The sequence below is a fragment of the Mustela putorius genome, unplaced genomic scaffold (assembly GCF_011764305.1).
Source record: "Mustela putorius furo isolate JIRA1106 unplaced genomic scaffold, ASM1176430v1.1 tig00000174_pilon_pilon_pilon, whole genome shotgun sequence".
Lineage (NCBI taxonomy): Eukaryota > Metazoa > Chordata > Mammalia > Carnivora > Mustelidae > Mustela > Mustela putorius.
Genome location: NW_025421304.1, coordinates 42,543,291 through 42,553,341, shown reverse-complemented (window position 1 = coordinate 42,553,341; position 10,051 = coordinate 42,543,291).

Below are 10,051 nucleotides of genomic sequence, written 5' to 3'. Positions count from 1 at the left end.
GGAAGCCCTTCACACGCATGTTTCCCACTAAGTCCTTCAGTGCCCCTACAGCTGGGTCAGATGGTCAGCCCATTCCACAGGTGAGAAAATGGAGACTCAGAGAGAGAGGAAGCCACCGGGTAGCTGACAGCAAGAGTCAGGACGTGGACCCTGGTCCGTCAGACCCCAAACTTGTGTTCCAGGCGCTTCCCGGTCATAGAGTGGTATCTGGGTTGCCGCAGGGTCCCTCTGTCCTCCTCCAGGATGCTGGTTCGGCGACTCTGCACCTCCCAAGGCTACCTAGCCTAAGATCGGCCTCCCGCCCCTCAGCAGGAAAGACTGCGTGCTGGAAGGAAGGGCCCTCTGTTGCGGGAAGGAAGCCTGGGGTAAGGGGACAGGGTTCCCGCGTCGAAACTCGGTTCCGTGGCTACAGCGCGGGGCTACCTCGGTGAGCCTCCAGCCTCCTGTCACTTACCTTAAAAAAGGAGGGACCTCGCATATCACGGGTCCTCAACAGGGGCACTACTGCCCCCAAAGAGTATTCTGGAAATCTGTAGGGGTTCTATGAGTAGGACCGTTCCCAAAAGGGAGAATTCCCCAACCTCTCCAGCTTTCCAGGGTCCCCCTGACCTTCGTGGGCATGAAAAAGCCTCTTATGATTTACAGGTCAAGAAACTAGCTCCATGTCCTGTGTGTCTGCTTTTTGTAGGGCTGTGATGGACACGGGGCCGTCCAGGACCGCGATGACCACGCAGTGAAGGGGAATCCAAGAGTCGGTCACCATTTTGGACAATCACACTGCCGGCAGCAATGCCTTCATGGTGTTTGAGCCTCCGTGGGACACACCGGGGTCACCAAGCTTCCCCCTCCCATACAAGCGACGGACCACTGTGTCGCCTAGTAGGGCCAGCCCCAAACACCTGTCTTTGAAATCCATACTGCTTTATTTCAGATGACTTTTCCTTTGCGTTACCGGGAGGGGCTCATGTGGGTTGTTTTTTGCAGTGGGTGTCTGGATAGATTAGGTTTCCTCTGAGTTTCATTTCAGAATAAGAAAGGGAGCATTCACAAAAATTTTCAAGGTGTTTGGCAGGGCTAAAATAGGTCTGGGGACCACTGAGCTCCGTTGGATTTCTTCGGCTCCCTGCCAGCTTCTAAATAATGAAACCTGACCTCAGAAAACTTTTTCCATAATTCTAACAAAAGCGAGTGCGGGGTGCCTTTTAAACAATTCCGAACCCGTCGCTGCACCACCACGGCTCACGTGCGTCCAGAAGCTGATTTCAATGCGCCGACCCCATGGACCCTCAAGGGGCTTCCTTCTGTCCCCGCGGAGACCACCCGCCCGTTGGGGACCCACACGCACAGCCAACTTCCTTGTGTGCTTCCTTTTCCCCTCAGGAGAGGAAAAAGCCGACACGTCGCACTCAAACTCCTTCTTCCATCATTTCTCTGCACCCCGGCAAGCTCAGTGCCCGCCTGGAAGGTTCGCCAAAAGAAAGAAACAAAATAAAAATAAATAGGAGAGGACTTCCAAGGAAGCGCTCAGTGACAAATTTTGCTGTGCCCGAGGGAGTTCACGCCGGGCGACGTTCCTTCCTATTAATTACTGCTCCCAGGCTTGGCTCCCCTCGCCTCTCCTCTAGCTTATTGTGTCTTAACGGCAGCTAGCGGAAGGGCTGGGGCACCGCCTTCCCCATCTGTGGGGAACAGAATGTTTGGAACGGGTGGTGTCGGGGATGCCACGCGGAACTGGCAGATGTGCCGGGGAGAGGAAGAAGGCAAACGGGAGGAGGTGAGGAGCAGAATCCACCAGAGCCACCGGGAGCCGGCCACGAGGAGGGGCGCTCTGAGTGGAAGAGGGTGGCCCCCCCAACGTTCGCATCTGCCCGAAACCTCGGAACGTGACCTTGTTTGGAAACAGGTGTGTACCTGGCCTATAAGGAGGTCGTATGGGATCGGGGCGGGCCCTAGTGTGGGTCCTCATCTTGTAAAAGGAGGACAGGACACACATACGGAGGAGGGGCCGGGTGGCAGCAGAGGCAGAGGGTGGAGGCCACAAGCCACGGGACGGCAGGAGTCCCCCGAAGGAAGAAGAGGCAGGAAGGACCCCAGCCCCTGCTGCCCCCAGAGGGAGCACGGCCCTGCCCACACCACGACTTCGGCCTTCAGACTCCGGGACTGAGAGGACATGTTTCTCTGGTTTGAAGCCCTCCGGTTTGTGGTCATGTGTAAGGCAGCCCCAGAAAAGTCTCTGAGGGCTTACAATGAAAAACCGAGAAGGTACGTATTGTGGACTGAATGTCCACAAGTTCTTCCGTGGAAACCCTACCCCTGGTGTGACAGGAGGAGGTGGGGCCTTCGGGATGTGCTAGTTGAAGCCATAAGGATGGAGCCCCGGGAATGGAACCCGTGCCCTTCCGAGAGTTAGGAGGCACTAGGAGGCACTAGCTGCCCCCGCTCTGCCCCCCAGCACGTGAGGATACAGTGAGAGGCCACCCCAGCCCCCCCGGGCGGCACTCTGCCTCCGGAACTACGGGAAATGAATGTGTTGTTTACAAATACCTCCACACCACCCCGGCTCAGTTTGCGATATTCTCCTGGAGCCGAGTAAGTAGACTGATCCCCAAGCCTCCACCCAGCCACCGACCGCCAAATTGACCTCAAGACCCAGAGTGGAGTGTGGGATGGAGGCCGTGCCGGGCTCTGGCCTCGCTGAAGGCTGGGGGCTTACCGACTCATCGAGCCCTGGGTGTACATCAGCCCCAGCTGGTCGAGCCCCTTCCTTCTCCCCACTGGGCGTGCTTGGTGCCAACAGTGGCCGGCACTTACCGAGTCCTTCCTACAGTCCTGGCACTAGCCAAGCGGAAAATACGAATGCTGACGTCTGCATTCCGTGTAATCTCCCGAGACGCTAATTCTACTCGTACACAGAATGTGTTGGTTCCATATTTCATCCTCAAAACAACTGCATTTCACCAAAGATCAGACGCCAGTAGTCGTAAGACGCACGGTTACGTTCCGTACCATCTAGAACCGCAGAGACAGTGAAACACGTCCTTACTTGCAAACACGTTGCAGTTTTAGAGATGTTAATGCGTGAATCTTCGAATCGACGGCATGGGGTGCTATCGTCACGCCTCTTTGATGGGTACAAAGATTGGAAATCGAGGCTGGGGTGACGCCACTCTTAAAGGGTAGAGCCACTGGACGTTTGGCTCTGGGGCCTGACCTCTTGGGACACACTGCAACTCCCGCAGGGAACACTACCAACTCTACAGCGTTGGGAGTGTTAGGCCGAGTCTCCTGGCTGTCACTCAATGGCCACTTTCCTGCTTTTTTTTTTTTTTTTTTTTTTTTTTTAAAGATTTTATTTATTTATTTGACAGAGAGAAATCACGAGTAGATGGAGAGGCATGCAGAGAGAGAGAGAGAGAGGGAAGCAGGCTCTCTGCTGAGCAGAGAGCCCGATGCGGGACTCGATCCCAGGACCTGAGATCATGACCTGAGCCGAAGGCAGCGGCTTACACCACTGAGCCACCCAGGCGCCCCACTTTCCTGCTTTTAGCACTACAAACCTTGGGTTTCCCTAGGCACATGGTCACTAGCTACCAACTACATTTCCCAGACTCCTTTGCAGCTAGCTGGCCACATGACTGAGTTCTGGCCAATGGGATGGAAGCAGAAGAAATGAGTAAAACTCCTGGGCCTTCAAAGGGGAGGGGGCACTCTTTTCCCTCCTTTGGCTTCCCTCTGCCCTGGCTGGAACGCAGATGTGCTGGCAGGAGCTGGAGCAGCCGCCTTAGATCTCGGGGTGGATATGGCATATTGGGGTTGGCAGCACAGTGAGACAAAATACAACAGAGCAGCGAGGGTTGTCATGTTAGCCTGAATTGTTTAGTCTTGGGCAATTGTGAGAGAAAGAAAGAAACCTCTTCCTGGGTTAAGCCTCTGTTATTTCAGCCTCTGTTCTAGTAGCCAAGATGTAATCCTAATTAATACACATCGTTGTGCACCAGATGCTGCCCGGGAGGCTCAGTCCCTGCCCTCCAAGAGCTGGGGGCTCACCGAATGAGAACGTATATAAAACACCCCGTGCTGAGCACAGAGCAGGCCCTGGGGAAAAAGTCGGTTCCTCAAGCTAACACTGGTAAACGAGGCATCAGTTTGCACATGGTGGCGTTCTCCTGCTCTCTCCAGATCCCACCCAAGTACGGCTGGAAAGGCAGCATGACGCTGATTTCGCTGGGTTCCTTTGCCCAGCTCCCTACCACGTGCACCTTAATAAATACAACGTTCTCTCGGTGGGCAGAGCAATTCATAAGGAAGATGTGGGGCTGCCTCTACACCCCAGGATGGCGCCCCTTGCTCAAACAGCCGCACCCCACTTTTCCTTCCTGACTGCTGGCCAAGTCCCTGCGGTCCTCCAGGTGGCTGTCTCCACACCCTCTCTTCACTGGGCCAGAGCGTGGCTCACGACCCCACGGGAGGGCCAGGGCTCTGCACCCTTCTGGCCACGGCAGCTGCTTTAGAGGAGACTCGGGCCCACGCTGAATCAACCGGCATCTGTTCTGGGGACTGACACTGGATGTGGCAGAGGGCGATTGAGCCCCTCCCTTGAGATCTGGAGTCGTGTTGATCGTGAGCTCTACTGCAGTTGCTACAGCTACGTAACAAATGACCCCAAAGCTCGTGACAGAAGACCACCCTCTACCACGCTTATGGGTTCTGTGGGTCAGGACAAAGCACAGTGTGGATGACCTCGCTGCTCCACGATGTCTGGGGCCTCGACGGCAAGTCTTGAAAGCCAGAGTCTGGAATTCCTTGAAAGCCTTTCATGCGGGCAGTGGTGGCTGTCAGCAGGGGCCTCAGGTCCTCTCCATGGGGTCTCTTCGTGAAGCCAGCCTGGGCTTCCCGATGGCATGGCTGCTAGTTCCCAAGGTCTAGTGTCCCCAGAGAAAGTGAGCCGAGTGGAAGCTGCTTGCCTTTTAAGGCCTAGCCTCAGGAATCGCATGTAACTTCCGCCACTTTTTGTGGATTGAGGCAGTTCAAAGGGCATTCAAGGTCAATAAGAAGGACCGTAAAGAACGAGGGCTCTTGAGGGGAGCGCATTAAGGTCACGTTTCAGAAAAGCGTGTGGGATGGGGTGTGTGGGGATGTGGCCAAGTTTGGAATACACAACGACGTATCACAGGAGCCTAGAGCTACTGCCGTCCTTAGTCAAATGTTGAGGCCATCTACGAAACGGGGCCGACACAGAGGAAAGCAGAGCAAAGAGAAGGAGAGCCCCTGGATCCAGTTGTACCTGAAGCTCGACTCACCTGCAGATGGTCTTTTTCAGGTAGTGAGCCAATAAACATTACTTTTCCTTTAGAGATCTGGGTGGAATTTCTATCATTTGCAGCCAAAAATGTCCCAAGCCACATACAGACTGTAAGCACGAATAAGCTTGGCTAAGGCAGGACTCCAGCGGTTAGCGGCATGAAGCACTTGCCCGTGCTTTGAAATGACAGGTTTTCCTCTGCTCTTGGCTAACCAGAGTCCCTAGGCCAGCACCCCTAGTATGAGCCTGCCATTCCCTTTAGAGGGCAAGAATTGATGACAGTCTGTTTTTTACTTGGCTCGGGCTTTCCCAACCAAAATGTTCCCTTTTGCCACGAGTGCAATACAGGGTAGCATCTGGAAAGTGCTATCCAAGTGACCCAGATCAAGGTGATCGTCAGCACAGGAGAGAGCAACCCTGGGGCCTGGAAAGTTCCTCCAGGCTGGTCCTGCAGGGAGATGCCAGGCCTCGGGCAGAGAATAACAGCGTTGTAGCCGGCATCTACTCGGGGCCAGGCACTGGTGTCTGTCCACCTTGCTCCCAATCTTTGTGGCAATCCTGCAAGGGAGGTCTCATGTTACAAAGGAGGAGACAGAGGCGGAGAGAAGTCGCGCAACTAGCCCGAGATCCACACCAGGAAGCTGTGAAGCAGGACGTGTGGGTTTCTGACTGCCTGGATTCTTTCATGCCAAGCTAGTGGGGTTGGGAGGAAACCAGCGCAGGGCCTTCTAGGCGAGGAGGACCACATGCTTGCCTCTGGGAGGGGAGGGAGGACCAGCAAGTCAGTCACGTGGCCAGAGCACGGAGGGGAGGGGCTGGTCACGGGAGCAGATGCTGATGAGGGGCTTGCAGGTGGTCAGAGAGGCAAGGACTGGCATCCTGCCAAGCCCATTCTTTGGTGACCTGTGTGTAAACTGAGGCCGGGCCCCTCTGAGCAGGTTTTCAGCTGCTGGTTGGCGGCTGCTGACCGGCTCCTGCTTGCCGGCCTCTCTGGCACTTGGCTGGATAGACAGAAATGAGTCACACCCTGGTGCGGCCTGAGCCCCCTCCCTCTTCCTGGGGCGCAGGCCGCCTGCCAATCCAAAATAAGCAATGCATGGCCCAGGGGTCAGGATCTGGGAGGGAAGGAGCCCTGGGATAGGTGCTAGTGCTGGGAGCGCCTCGAGTTTTGCAGGGTGGACCCCGGTGGGGGCCCTGGTCATCAGAGGCCTGTCCTGCTGCACAATGGCAGGGGACTGAGGTCCAGGGCCAGCCATGCCTCCAGTGAGCCATCTGATCCCGGCAAGTCCCTTCCTCCCGACTCTCGGTGGCTCCTGTGTATAAGATGGGGCAAGTTGACACCCGCAGTACGCAGACCTCCAGGCCCCAGGCTGCTTGTCGATCTTCCTCCTAGATCCTGGGCGCTGGGCTGCTCCCGTCTGACCTGCCATCAGGGATCCATCCTTCCTTTCTGTTCTGCAAACGTGCCCGTCTCCACCCCGTGACCCCCACCCGGAACCCAACATGGCTAGCAAGCGTCAAGCCTCAAATCCAGGGTGACAGAGTGACCCAGCTGGGCATCACGTGCTGGGATAGGACCCAACACAGGAAGTGTGGCCCAGAAGCACCCTTACAGTCGGAGTGGGACCCTTTCCAGAAGTGGGATGTGGCCTCATGTGTCAGAGCTGCTGGGGAAGGCAAGGCAGGATGTGACTAATGTCGGCCGTGGGTGTGACAGCCGCAGCCTCATTGTCAGAGCAGAACAAATGCAGCCCCCCGCCCGCTCCCCTGCCTGCTGCCTGCCCAGCCCTGCCCTGCGTCGGGTCCCCCTCCTCCCTTGGGGTGTACAAACCCACAGAGCCAGGCACTTAAAAATAGCATCCTACCCGAAACGTAGGCATGAGACGGAACTCCGGAAAAGGAGAAAGCGTCTCCTCCCTTGACTTGGAGCACGTGGACTAGGAGCGAGCGGTGCCTGGCACTGACAAGGGGCCTCTCTCCGTGCCTTCTGTTCCGCGTGGGGAAGGGGAAGCCCATGTGGTGAGCTCCCCGTCCTGAAGCCAGCACCACGATTCCATAGGGTGGGGTGTCACTGCTCCCGCCCAGGGCCGCTCTGCACCCCAGCCAGCCGCGAAGGAGGGGCTGACCTTGAGGAACAGACACCGGGAGCTACTCATTTCCTACCTTCCTCCCTGACGGTCACCACCGGCTGGCGGTGACCTTGACCTCTCCATCCAGCCTCTCCTGTTGGGTCAGTGACACACCTGATTGCATTTCCTGCTGTATGGGTTTTTTTCCCCTCAGCATTGTTGATAACACCAAGAAGCCAAAGGAGCTAAAGCATTCAAAAATAGGGGTCAATCAAGCTAATTATGGCAAAGGCACCAAAGAATACGCCGTGGTCTTCCAGAAACATCTTCAGAATGCCCCATTGCTTTGAGTCTGAGACACTGTCGTTTGTCACCGGATCACCCATCCCGTAACCCCCTTCAGGGGAAAGAGAGAGAGAAGCAGCAGCTGGCACGTTTCTTTTGACAATGATTCTAAAACACATCCCTATTTCAGAAACATCAAAGTGTGGGAAAATATGCAATCTGGTGAAACGGAATGATTTGGAGAAAATGTTCTCGATACATTTTTAAGTTTAAAAGAAGTGGGTTACGCGACATCACGCCCAGTCCTCAGGAAAACGAGCACGCACATCCAGACGTACGCTGTGCTCACTCGGCAGCGATCCCAGTCTGTGAACCGCGCGAGCCTACGAACAGGCCCGAGGGACGCGGAACACAAGCTAGCGGCGTGCGTCTCCGGGCACCAGGGCTGTCGGCGCTGTGGGTTCTCTTCCCTGCGCTTTCCGACTTTCTGATCTCATAGTCACGTGACTAACGTCCCAGGGGTTCCTGCTCCCTGCCACCGTCCACGGGTCCGCGCTTACCTCTGCTGAACACCCTACAACGGGGACCCACTGGGGCTCATGATCACATGTGGCGGCAGGAAATCTTTCCTGTTGCCATTCTGCAGATTGGAAAACTGAGACTCAAGACAGACTGAGCAATTTTCCCCGCCAGGCTGGAGCCCAGTTTCAAGCTCTGGTTAGCGTGAGTCCAGAGCAGAGGCTCCTAACTGTTCTGTGCAGACAGGAGCCTCGCTGCGGTCCCTGCGTCTTCATGCCACGGGGCATCTAAGGACAGTGCCACCTCCCTACTGGCCAGGAAGAGAGGGCTTCTGTAGAGCCCAGAGAGGGCCCCTCACGCGGCTACCGAAAGGCTGGGAGCTAGGGCTGGAGCCCCCCTCCCCAGCCCCTTTGGTCCTGAGCCACTAACGTGTTCTATGGGATAAAATGAACACAATCAGGCTGAGAAAACCAAGACCCACCCCAGCAGCCCAGGACCGCAGGCCCTCTTGGAGGCAGATGTAGGAAACGGATGCTCCCACAGCCCCACGCAAGGATGCTTTGGCAAGCCCCCTGCACCCCTTTTCATGGTGTCTTCTCGTCTGGCTGAAAGGAGTCTCCAGCTTCCCCAAGAGATAAACATTCCTGACATCACTTCTTCTCAGCTGGGCAGCCAAGGGAGCAGCTGGGAGCCCTCCAAGCAGGGGGTGGGACCGTGCTCATTTGCTGGAACTCAGCTGAGAATCCTTTCTCTAGGAGACCCCAAGAAACCGTTCCAAACAAAGAAAAGGCTGCTGGGGAAACTGGTGGCCGGGAACCCAGGGCAGCCGATGCAGCCCTACAGAGAAGAATGGAGTCAGCATATCCCAGCCTCACTGGTCCTGGGCATGGTCCTGGGCATCGCCGCCACCCGCGGAGCTCCTCCAGGCGCCAGGATGTGCGTCCATGGCAACCATCGGAGGGGGGCAGGATGGTCCCATTGTCCGGGAGATGGAAGCTGAGGCCCCGAGAGGTCAAGGACACCGCCACAGCCCGAACGCAGCCTGAGCTCCAAACGATGCTCTCCCAGCTCTATGAAATGCCCCTCGGGCCTCAGACTCCTTCGGAGACACCTTCAGAGACACCGCGGAAGCCGTATACCGTCCGCTTTTTAAACATGCGCACAGGCTTTTGTGCAAAATGTGGTGAGTCAGTTCAGGAGGTTACGCACTCTTCGGGGCCTTTGATAAGAATCTCCGCCAACTGTCCAAACACATCCACCGCCACCCTCGCCTCCCTGGACCAGCACAGTGCTCAGGGACCGGGGAAGGATGCTCGTCCGCGCCTGCGACCGCAGCCTTGACGGGGAGAAGGACCCAGAACTGTGTTGTCCCCGTAGTGGCCCTGTGCTCGCAGGACCAGGTCTTTGCCCAGTGGGACCCACACCTGCCCCCCGAACATTTCTGGTTATTGGGGGCCCCAGTCTCACCATTTCTAAACTTGTAAGACCCGTGTCAGACGCCGGACCTCTAGAATGCGGCAACAGGTATCTGTGTTGTCTTAAGCTCCGGAGTCTTGTGCGTTATTTGTTAGAACAATCACAGGGAGTGAAGGCACCGCCCCCCCGGAACACACATTTGGGGCTGCTTTCTCGGTTTCCTCACTCAGGGCGAGCAAGTGCACAGGCCTGGAAGCGTCCCCGGAGGACAATTTCAGCTCTCCTTCCAGAGCACGCCAAGATGCCAGGGGACCCCTAGGAGATCGGCGGGCTCCATGCGAACCCGCTGCGGCCGCACCGCTGCCCCCGGGAGAAACGGCCACTGCTCGTAGGCACCAGACACTTGCAGGCTGCTGTACCCACGGTCCCCGAGCCCCACAGCAGCCCGTTATGCAGAGAG